This window comes from Notamacropus eugenii, chromosome 6 (genome assembly GCF_028372415.1).
Source record: "Notamacropus eugenii isolate mMacEug1 chromosome 6, mMacEug1.pri_v2, whole genome shotgun sequence".
Taxonomy (NCBI): Eukaryota; Metazoa; Chordata; class Mammalia; order Diprotodontia; family Macropodidae; genus Notamacropus; species Notamacropus eugenii.
In genome coordinates this window covers 2,502,387-2,514,636 of record NC_092877.1, presented here as the reverse complement: position 1 = coordinate 2,514,636, position 12,250 = coordinate 2,502,387, and the positions used below count along the sequence as shown (strand labels likewise).

The window sequence follows — 12,250 nt, the reverse complement described above, 5'->3', positions numbered from 1 at the left end:
TTTCTGGAGGGTTTTTTTCCCTTTAGGCAGGGAGGTTAGTAGCTCTAGGATTTCTTTCATAACATAACGTTTATGGAAAATTTTTGCATAACTATGTATGTAGGATCTATATCAAATTGCTTACCTTCTCAATGAGGGGTTTCATGGGAGAGGGAGAGAATTTTGAACTGAAAATTTTTAAAATGAATGTTAAAAATTGTTTTTACATATAATTGGGGGCTAAGGACACATTGAAAAGTGACCATTCTTTCAGGTTTAGATTTTGGAGAATTCTTTATAGATGACTAAAGCTCTAAACCCATTCTCTTTCTTCCTCTCCATCTTCATTCACGGCATACACATGTCTGCCTTCAAGGAGGGATTTTCTTATGAAAATGAGCAATCCTGACTCTTATGCGAGGTATAGTTGCTCCTTTAAACTTTGTATGACTTCAGGATAAATTTGATCACTGGAAATCTCCCCACCTTGTACCTGGTATCTGACAATTTTCTTGTCAGCTCCTAAGGAATATTAAAGAAGTGGCACTGATTTTTATAGAACAGTGTCTTTGAGTTTCAATTGAATGGTTTTGTGGAACTTGATCCCTTTATAGAAGAGTGATTTAAATTATTCTCCTGAAAAGCTCCTAACAAACTTTGGAACAGATCTAATCAGATGGGTCAGCTATATGTGAGCATGAAAGTCTTAAGCTTACCACTTTACTTCCTTCCTTTCAGTGTCTATACATGCATGCATACACACACACACATAAGGTATTGATTTTTTTTATGAATACAAATATTTAGAATTTACTATTGTACTGATAATATCCAGTTTAACACTTAACCTAGAGAACAAAGGTAGGTAGCATCTAAGATTAGTCCAGAAACTATATGCTATGGCAAGGAGGATCCATCTGGGCTCTTTCTCACCCTAGATTTGACATCTGCTTTGAGTTTGTGTGCAAGTCGCCTCACTAGTCATTAATCTATTTTCCTCACTGCTACAATGGAATAAAAATCTCCTTTTGCCTCCTTTGTTGCCTGGTTGAGAACTTCAAGTTAAATCATTGAAACTCAAAGGAGGAAGGGTCCTAAAGGATCATCTTTTCATCCTCATACCAGAGCATGAATTTCCTCTATACCAGCCTAAAAGCTCAGTCCACTCATGAAGAACTCACAAGTCCTTAACATTTGCAAATCTACTATTAGACAGCTATGACTATTAGATTGTTGCTTTCTAAAAACTGACAGAGATTTTCTCCTATGCAACTGTTATTCATTTATCCCAAACTGTCCCCTTGGGTCTACAAAAAAACGATCTTTCCTCCACATGATTGTCTTTAAATACTTGAAAGTCACTACTGAGCTCCTGATACCTTTTCTCTTGTTCAGAATACATATCCTCAGTTCCTTTAAAATTCTGTCTTATGAACGGCTGCCACGTATCCACATGGTTTAAATCACGCTCTTTTAGGGCATTTCATCATAAAAATGCAGTGCCTGATTGTATTTAGAGTATTCATATTATTGCAAACGTGATCTTTGGGCAGCTAAGTGGCAGAGTTGATAGAGTGCTGGCCTTGGAATCAGGAGGACCTAACTTCAAATTCAGCCTCAGACACTTGCTGGCTTTGTGGTTCTGGGCAAATCCCTTACCCTGTTTGGCTCTGTTTCCTTATCTGTAAAATGAGCTGGAGAAAGAAATGGCAAACCATGTCAGCATCTGCACCAAAAAAAAACCACCCCAAAATGGAGTCTTGAAGGGTTGGACCCAACTGGACAACAACAAAAAGCAACAATTCATGGAACACCAGTCTCCATCAGCAGATCTACTTGGATTCACTCCACAGAACAGCATAGCTCTTGATGGCCACATTCCATCTTCTCATTTTTAGCTTCATTTTGTGTGTTCATTTTGTGTCAATTAGATTGTTAGCTCCTTGAGGTGGGGGAGGAGGAGGTGGTGACTTGCCTGTTTTTCTTGTTTGCATCCACAGCACTCAGCATAGTACTGGTATATTGTTCCATTGCTCAAGTCATGTCTGACTCTTACTTGACCCTACAGACCATATGATGCCAATACTGTCTATGGCTTGCTTGGTGGTTTTTTTCTGGGTAATGATATGTTTTCCTCATAGACTACTGTTTGAACAAACTTGCTCCTCATTGTTATGTTTCACAGAGTCATTCTTCACAATAGCCTTTTAAAACGGTCTGGGCAGATGGGCCTCCCCTTCCCTCCCAGAATATAGTACCCTGGAAAGCTGAGAAAGTTCTCACTCAAACTAGCCACACTAGTTAAGCACATGTGTTTGGGTCTGCAGGCAGTAATACACATGGGGCAACTGCCCAAGTGGTCAGACTGGACTAGAGGAAGCCCCACTTTGCACAAGTCCTTCAAAATCCCAAACTCCTACTCCAAAACCACAGTGCCACCAGATGCTTCCAAAGCTGCCTTAATCTTCTCAGCTTCTGATTTGGCAACATTGTCTTTGATTTCCTGGGGTAAGGATTCTGCCAGCTTCTTCGCCTGGATGAGCTTTATGCTTTGGATATAGTTCTTTCTTCCTTGATTCGTTTCACTTTATCCACAGGCTTGGCTTCTGTAGGCCTAACGGAAATGTGATAGCTCCTTCTGTTTGGGTGCCTCTTCCTCATCTGCTGCCCCAGGGGTTGCCTTTGCAGTAGCAGCACCATCTGCAGTATCAGTATCATATTCTTCAAAAACTCATTGCGATCAGAGATTTCCAGTACAGTGAGGCCAGCAACGTCCTGTACTAACTGCTGAATCTTAGGAGGGTACTGTTTGGGGGCATTGTCCAGAGTGGCTCCAGCCAGAGTTTCATTTCTTCTTTGATGATAGCTGGTTCTCATTAGCCTCAGGGCACAAGTAACCTGTAGTGGCAGCCTGGTATGCAGGAGGGTCGCAGCCCAGAAACTCAAGCAGGACCCCTGCATGGGGCAGGCAGCCTCAACCAGCATCATGGTGGACAGGAGAACGTCACTCATCTGATGTTTTGGTTTTTGCTTGTTTTTTTTGGCAAAGATGGTGGAGTGGTTTGACATTTCCTTCTCCTGTGCTTGGCACAAAGTAGGTGCTTAATAAATGCTGATTGTATTAAATTCAAGGAAATTGAATGAAAGGGTAGAATAGTCAGTAGAATCTTCAAGGTGCATGCACAGGGCCACTCATTACCCATCAGCTCTTAAGAATCCATGACTTTCCTTCCCCAAGACCCTGACTCATCCTCACTCCCTCTAGTTACCTTCTCCTGAGATACAAGAAAAGTTTCTGTCCCTGCTGCTCACAGGTGCTCCTATGGAAATTCCAATTAATCAATAGTCATTATTGATTGAGATTTGCACCTGAGACCAAAGTTGGCTTATTTTGAGACACATTCTAGATTCCCCATGCACACAGTGTCACTGCTCCTGCAGATGATTTGAAAATAAAAGGTCTTAGAGGAGATGCACTCAGATACATCTCATCGATTTCCCACACATTCTTCTTGTAGCAGAGACAGACTAGGTGAGTGACAATTTCTTAGTCTTAGAGACTGAGATTGATTGGGAAAGACCCTTTTCTAGGAAAATGTGATATCCCTGAGTATTTGGGTCCTGGAGATAAAGCAGGGATCATGGGGAATATGTTGATGTAGGTATGTGTTATCCTTCAGAATGACAAAGAACACATTGTCTGCTATGGTGATGGTTCAGGTGATGTTGTCCTTCCCCTCTGTCTTTCTGTCTCTCTGTCTCTGTATGTCCCTCCATCTCTGTCTCTGTATCTCTGACTTTCTCTGTCTCTCATTGTTTCTATCTCTGGTCTCTCTGCTTCTCCCTGTCTTTCTGTCTCTGTCTCCATGTGTCTCTACCTATCTATCTGTTTCTGTCTGTCTTACTGCGTCTGTCTGCGTGTCTCCCTGTGTTTCTGTCTGTGTGTCTCTGTCTTTGTAGCTCTCTGTATCTGTCACTTTCTTTCTTTCTTTCTTTCTTTCTTTCTTTCTTTCTTTCTTTCTTTCTTTCTTTCTTTCTTTCTTTCTTTCTTTCTCTCTCTCTCTCTCTCTCTCTCTCTCTCTCTCTCTCTCTCTCTCTCTCTCTCTCTCTCTCTCTCTCTCCCCCCCCCCCCCACCTTCCCCTGCTTTAAGGTAAACCTAGACTGTAGCTGGAATGTAGGTATAGGCTCAAATGAATGGGATGCTGTCTCTTAACTATTTTGTACCAAAAACACACTGGGAAATTGCTTGTCAAGTCACAGCCTAAGGAAGTCATGGAAGGTGAGGCCAAGTTGTGTGTGGGTTGGAGGGGAGGAGTGTCTTAATTCTCCAGTAGGATCCCAGCATGATGAATAGGACTTGCTCAGATCTACCTAACAAACATTTGAAAACAGAAGAGGGGGTGGCTAAATGGTTTGAAGCAGTGTCTGTCTTTCAAGGCTTTGGCTTCAGCTCCTTCCACCCCACCACATGTCTTACACCCTGTAATGTCTTCTGTACTAAGGGAAAATGTGGGCAATGAGCTCAGTTCGCATTGGAATACAGGCAGTTGTGGACATGTTTGATATATGACTGAACTTGATCTGTTGTCAAACCAAGAGTTCTAGGATTAGAGCTGAAAGGAGTTTCATTCAGTCTGACTTTCTCAGCTTGCAGAGGAGTATCCTGAGGAATGCATTTAAGATTTTATTCTGTGTGACCCTGGAAATGTCACTTAACTCTGATTGCTGGGGTGGGGAGGGGAAGGGAGGGAGGGAGGGAGAAGCTCAAAATCATGCAGATAAGTAGCAGTCTTTTCAAACATTTCACTGTGGTTCAGTGTTCATGACACAGTGCTATATAAACCTCCAGCTTTCTATGACAGCAGTATCTCTGAGCTGTCATTCCAATCTGCTCTATCCCTTCTGTTTTTCTCTCTGTCCCTTCCCATGATCACCCCCCCACCCTTGCTCCTAGTTACTGGATGCCTAGCCTTCAGTAATATTTATTGACTTTTTATGTTTTACAAATTGTTCTTTAAAGTAAGGGATGCCAAGTCTGCTTGTCAGGTGTGCTGAGCAAAGCAGATTCAAAGCTGGGTTTCAGCGAAACCAGCAATCACTGATTTGACCACCAAGGCAAAGGGTAAAAAGAGACACACATACACATGCACGTAAATAGACAATAAAAGTCTATTCATCCGTAGAACTCTAAACACAATAAAAGGACAAGAAAAATGCAACGGGGTACAGATAATATGTGTATATAAATATGCATACATATATATACATATAATGATAAAAACATGGGCAGCTGGGATAGTGGATAGAGTGCTGGTCCCTGATCCAGGTAGGTCTGAGTTCAAATCCAGCGTCAGACAACTGGTAGTTGTGACTCTGGGCAAGCAACTTAACCCTGTTTCCCTTAGTTTCCTCATCTATAAAAGCAGCTTGGGAAGAAAAAGTCAAAACACCCAGTGTATTTGCCAAGAAAAGCTCAAAAGGGGTCATGAAGAGTTAGATATGACTGAAAATGACTAAACAACAAAAAATACAGTAAAAGAAAAGGAGACATAAAATGTCATCTTTATGTGAGAACCTAGAGATATAGATTAATTATTTTCTAAAAAAAACATTTACCTGTTATTTTAAAGCTTAGAAAGTCATTCCATGTTTTAAAACCCAAATCAACGTAAACTGAGGCACAAAGTTCAGAGCACATTCAATTTATTGGCAAAGCTAGCAGATCTTTAGCTGCTCAGCAAGCCAAAAGACATTGAATGATGGCATTGAGATCATTTGTTTACAGACAAAAGGAAGAGCATCCAAAACCCTAGAAGCCTGCATCATATCCTAATTTTCACTGACTGTGTAAGAAGTAAGGGAGAAAAAAGATTTTATTCTCTGTAGTAAAATGAAGACATGAAAGCTAGATGGTGGAGTGGAAAGAGAACTAGAAGACCTAAATGCAAATTTGGCCTCAAGTCATTACCTGCTGTATGACCCTGGACAAGTCCCTTAGCCTTTATTTGTCCAAGTTCCTCATCTGTATAATGGAGACAAACTGTAGAATGAAATGATAAATCACTCCAGTATCTTTGCCAAGAAAACTCCATGGACATATGTCCATGGGGTCACAAAGAGTCAGAAACAACAAAACAACCACAACAAAAAAAGGAAGGTGGCAGAAACCCTTTAAGTCCACATGGCAGAATGCTATATGTCTCCCTAGGAAAGTGAGAGCAATGATGAGTATTCCTAGATCTTAAGGGTTTGTTGGACATTCAGCTGATTCATAATACTTTTTGTGTCTCTGCTATATGCCAAGCATTATGGAACATGGTAAGAAGGTTCTCTATCCAAGAGATCTAGCAGTCTCGTTGTGAAAAGAGGGAAGAAGGAAGTAAAAATGGCATAAAAATATACAATTCAATGACCCAATCATTTGGGTGGCATATGGGACAGACCCAAGGCAATAGGGTGTGGGACTAGGTACAGGAAGAGAAGAGATAGAAACCGCCTCAGACACCTACACTGAGCATCATTTCACCTCCCTCAGCCTCAGTTCCTCATCTCTAAAATGGACATTATCACACCAGTTACCAAGATTTTCCTCCAACTTTAATGAGATAATATGTATAAAAATCTGATAAGGTTTAAAGTGCTATATAAGTATTATCATGAATGGTGTTGTTGCTGTCGGTTATTAAACAATCCAAACCTCTAACAACATACCAAAACAATGGCTACCAAGTCACCAATACAGCCCAGAACACCTTCACAAGTACAGCAAGTTGTCCCTTTTATCATAAGACTCATCTATATTGTTTATATTGTGATGAGGATCCACATGTAGCAAGGCACTCGTGCAGTGAGGACCTGCCCCCCACACAGCGTAAGGGTGTCATTATGTGGCTCAAAGTAGGAAAAGGAGACATCTCTAGTTTTTCTTCTCACCACACTTCTCTGGAGGAGACTAATTTCTGGAAGGAAGTTGTGTCTAGACACTACTCTGCCCTTTTCAGAGAGAATGAATATTACACTAGAATTATTTCTCTTTGCTCCCTCTAGGTCATCAAAGGTGGCCTTTGACTGAATCCAAACCTTACAAAACAAATACTCTTAAAAAAGGATGGGTTCCGTAAAACTTGGACTCAGTCCAAAGACAACACCCAAGGACCTAGAAGACTGCAGGTGAACTTGAAGCCACAGATTTCTCACCGCTAGTCTAGGGGATGTGACCTTGTGCAAGCTAACCTCTAATCACTATGGCATTATTTGTTGAAAGAAGCTCTGTATCCAAGGTTTGGCCCTTGTCTTTCTAAATATCAACTTCAAAATGAACACACATATAGCACTTGGCAAAGAAAAGTCATTCATTGAAATGAATAGCAAAACAGAAATCAGAGAAAGTAGCATAGGAGAATGAATATGAGCCAATGCAGAATAAATGAGTTCTCCCATTGGGGATGAAATAACTCAGCTTGACCAAGAGAGAGTCCTAGATGATATCCAAGAGGGCATTGCCCAAAGTCTCTAGAGTAGCAAGTTGAGAAGAGGGAGAGGATGGAGCATGCTGGCTCCTCTCATGTCTTCTCAGTCTTTACCTTAAGCAGTCTAAAGTGAGGTTGGTGTTATCCATCTTCCCTCTCAGAGGTAGAAGTCAGAAGCTCCCAAAGACTGAAGTGACTTGAAACTTGAAGAAAACTCAAGGAAGATTCTTGAGCTTAAAGAAGGTCTGTAGAAGCCTGGAGAACTCTTCGTCTCTCCTATTCTTGCCAACTCAGCCCCACTGCTGACTCAGGGTAAGGTATTCAGGTCCATCACTGAGAAGAAAATCGCCAACCAATGAGCTTTGGGACTGAAGTTACAATATAACCCTGCCACATGAAGAGTCTAAATGGCTTCCCCAAGGGTGCGTAGATAATCATTATATGGGATCAGTTTAAACCCATTTCTCTGATGCCAGAACCATCAATAGCTATTGCATAACACTGCCTCTGCAGCTGTCATTGTCCCTTGTCACATGCTCCTTAGGCCTTTCAACATGCTTTTTAACCCTCCTTTAGATGCTCTCAAGGATATGAATATCATTCTAAAAATGGCCACAGAAATTAATCCAATACTCAAGCTGTGGTCTGACCAGGGAAGAACATATTGGGCCTCTCACTTGATCCTGGTCACTACTCCTCTCTGAATGTAGTTTAAGATCTCAATGGTTGCTTAGCTGTTCTGTGTGCGTATATGTGTGTGCACATAATATACATGTATAACACATATACATATACGTACATGCATATGTATATGTATATAACCTATACATGATATATATGTATATATATATATGCGTGTGTGTGATATATATTTCCCCATATGCCTACACATATGCCCATATGAGAACATAGGAGAAAAAAATGGCAAGCAGCAGGGGAACTCCTTGTTTGGCAATGTCTGCCATGTTCTGTCAACAGAGGAGACAGATCACCTCATACGTTATTTGAAATTTACTTTTATATTCATATCCATGTGCCTCTCATGATGGATCTTTGGTTCCTTGACATCAAGGTCTGAGCAATACTGTATCTTCTCCTAATCTCTTCCCCAGGACCTTATCCAAACCTAAAATTACTAAACACAGAAGAAAGAGAACTGAGGTTGGTTCCATTTTCAGTTCTTTCTCCAATACTTATTAACTGTGTGAAATGTGAGAGACAGGTAGCATCTTGGAGATTCGGCCTCCTTGATACTATAGTTTTTTGAAGTGTCTACAACATGGGGGACATAATATTTGCATCACTGACTTCCCAAGAGGTCTAGAAGGAGAATATTTTCTAAAATGCCTCCTACCCAACTTAACTGGGAAGAATTTTTTCTTCTTATTGGAAAAATGAGGAAATTATGAAATCTCCTCAGGAAGTTTAGGCTGGGATAGTCAGGATTCCATTTCTTCCTCCTCAGATCATGTTGGATTAGAGAGCAGTTCTACTAACCAAATCATCTAAGGAATGAATTTCTGTGATGAAGTCCTGGGGATTGTCCACTTGGTGCAGATGATAACTGGAGTCCTGGGAAACCTTTTCCTCATTTACCATTACTCTTTTCATTTCATCACTCAGAAGAGGCCCAGAAGCATAAACCTAATTCTTGTCCAAGTATCCTTTGTTAATGTCATTTTTCTTCTTTCCCTGGGAATTTCTACAGTAATCTTTTCTTGGGAGGGTAATATTGTTCTGAATGATGCTGAATGTATAATCCTAAAGTACATGCAGAGAGTATTCAGGGGGCTTTCCCTTTGCAGTACCTGCCTCTTTAGTAGCTTCCAAGCCATTGGCATCAGCCCCAGTAGCCCAAAGTGGGCAATCCTCAAAGTTAAATCCCCAAAATGCATCATTCTTTGCTGTGTTTTCTGTTGGATTCTCAATCTATTAATGGATATTCCTGTTCTTGTGTCTATAACTGATCTAAGACAGAATAGCACAAAGATTAAAGGCAGAGAAAAACAGGGGTTTTGCTCTCTCCACTCTTATGTCATGAATTCACTGAAATTTCAAATTTGGAAGTCTTTTTATGACTCTATATTTGTAATCTTAATAGTTGTTAATAGTGGATATATGCTGTTTCTTCTGTACAGACACCACCAGCGAGTCCAGCACATTCGTAGTAGACTCTCCCCCAGAGTCTTCCCTGAAATCAGAGCCACTAAAGCCATTTTGTTGTTGGTGAGCACCTATTTCTTCTTCAACTCAGCATGCTCTATCCTTGCTATTTGTGCATCTTTTCCTGGAGCAACTAGGCCCTGCCTGTTCTTTATCACTATGTTTCTGTCCATGGCTTTTCAAGCAGTCAGTCCTTTTGTGTTGATCAGTAGTGAGACTTGGGTTTCTTGGGAATACTGTTGCTTTCTTCAAGAAATGAAAGACCTATGTGCTAAACCCACATCACGATAAACACATACAGAACCACAAACCCAAAGATTTGGGAAGTAGGAGGGAAAATTGGAGACCATCTAGTACAATGTCCTAGGGCTTTTGGAGCCCAGGATCAACATTATTTTAAATAAGAAAGACTTTTTCCCCTCAACAATAGGTACATTATGAATTAGCCATTCAAACAAGGGCCACTGTGACTTTAAAAAGGAATAAGTGAATACAAACTGAAAAGTGGTTAATCCTTCAGGTTGAGATCTAGAAAACATTGATATATGGCTAAAGATATCAAGTCATTCCCTTTCTCCCATGGAATCCTTTTAACCAGCATCCATGCAACTACCCACAAAGGAGTATTCTATGACGATGATCAGACTGGTTCTCTTTCTAGACATAATGTCTTAAATTTAAACTTATATTTAGTCTTCTTGGTGAACTTGACCCTTCTTGGTCACAGCTGTGTTGTGGCAGAAGGGCTTGCATAGCTCAATGAAACTATGAGTGATACGATGCAGGGTTACACAAGACATGAAGGTCAAAACTTGCTGGATTATAGAGAAATCGAGGGAGTTTCATAAGAACACCTATTTTTTGCTTAATGGACTCTAGTAAAATATTTGACTGTGTGGCTTGCAACAAAATGTATCAAGTCCTCAAAGAGATAGGAATTGCTTATCTTATTTCCTGAGGAACCTGTATGTGAGCCAAGAAGCAACAGTATGAATTTAATTTGGAACAACTGATTGGTTAAAGACTGGGAAAGTTTGTGTATTGTTATCTTATTTATTTAACTTATATGTAGAGTACATCATGTGAAATATCAGGATGGATGAATCAAAAGCTGCAATTAAGGTTCGTGGGAGAAATATCAACCATCTTAGATATGCAAATGATACCACGTTGATACCAGAGAATGATGAGGAATGAAAAAGTCTCTTGATGAGGGTTAAAGAGGAGAGTGTCAAAGCCAGATGCAAGCTTAACATTAAAAAAAAATAAGATTATAACACCCGGTGCAATCACCTGGCAAGTACAAGGAGAATAAATTCAAGAAGTGTCAGATTTTATCTTCAAAAATTACTTGACAGTGATTACAACCATTGAAGTAAGACACTAGCTCTTTGGAAAGAAAGATGTGGCAAATCTGGACAGTATACTAAAGAGTAGATACATCACCTTGCCAAAAAGGTCCCTGTAGTGAAAGCCATGGTTTTTCCAGTAGTATGTATAATTGTGAGAGTTGGACTACAACAAAAAGGTGATCACTGGATGTAGAATTGGCTTCCAAATGGTAGTGTTGAGGGAGAATTTTAAGAATTCCTAGGACAGCAAGGAGACCAAATCAGTCACTACTTCAAGAATTATTCCAGACTGTTAATTAGAAGGACAATTACTGAAGCTTAAACAATTAAACCACATAATGAGAAGACAGGACTCATTGGAAAGCACTCTGATGCTGGGATAAATTGAGGGCACCAGGAAAAGGGGACAGCAGAGGAAGAGATGGATAAAGAGTGCCATGGAAGCAATGAACAAGAGGTTGGAGAGACACCAGGAGATAGTGGATGATAGTAGGGCTTGGCATACTCGGTACACAGAGTCACAAAGAGTCAGACATGACCGAATGCCCGAACAAAAACAACCAAAAGCATGTTTTATAAGACTGTCAATGTCTTCTAACCTGAGAATAGCCGAGAAGGAAGTACATCCATATTGAACTGAGCAAAAATACTTTTCTTAATATGGATTGATACTCATCTGCTTCTCTGGTTGATTTAACTATATAACTATAATGATATTTGTGGTTATTTCAATAGTCATGATTCATACTTAACTTAGAAAAATCTTCAAAAATATTTTTCAGAAGAAATGTTACTAACCCACATCGGTCCAAAACTCTCTGCTTCTCAATTTTGAACAAAAATTCAATTTTATATTTATCACTTAAAAATGTTGTTTTATTAGATCTAACCAATCATTCCAATTTGTCAATACTTGAATCACTATTTTGTCATACTATAGCATAAATGCCCTTCATAATGCAGCGTCATCTTTAAACCTAGTAGACTGAGAATTGGTGCTTCATTCAAATCCAGTCTCAGACATTAGCTGTATGACTCTCAGCAAGTTACTCACTTGCTGATTGTCTCAGTTTCCTCAAGTATAAAATGGAAATGGAATGGAAAATAGAAAAATGGGAAAAAAATAACATCACTTAACTTGCAGAGCTGTGAGGATCAAATTAGAGAATTTATTAGCTTAACAGGCTATAAAACTGTGCGTGTTCCAGAAATATGGGATATTTGACATATTTGACCCAGAAACAACATCACACACACACATGCACACACACACACACACGCACACA

General features: G+C 40.0%; 1 pseudogene; it reads right to left on the bottom strand.

The window, feature by feature from the left end:
* Positions 1-2,395: 2,395 nt before the first annotated feature.
* On the bottom strand, positions 2,396-2,964 carry LOC140512567 (large ribosomal subunit protein bL12m pseudogene; annotated as a pseudogene).
* Positions 2,965-12,250: the final 9,286 nt, after the last annotated feature.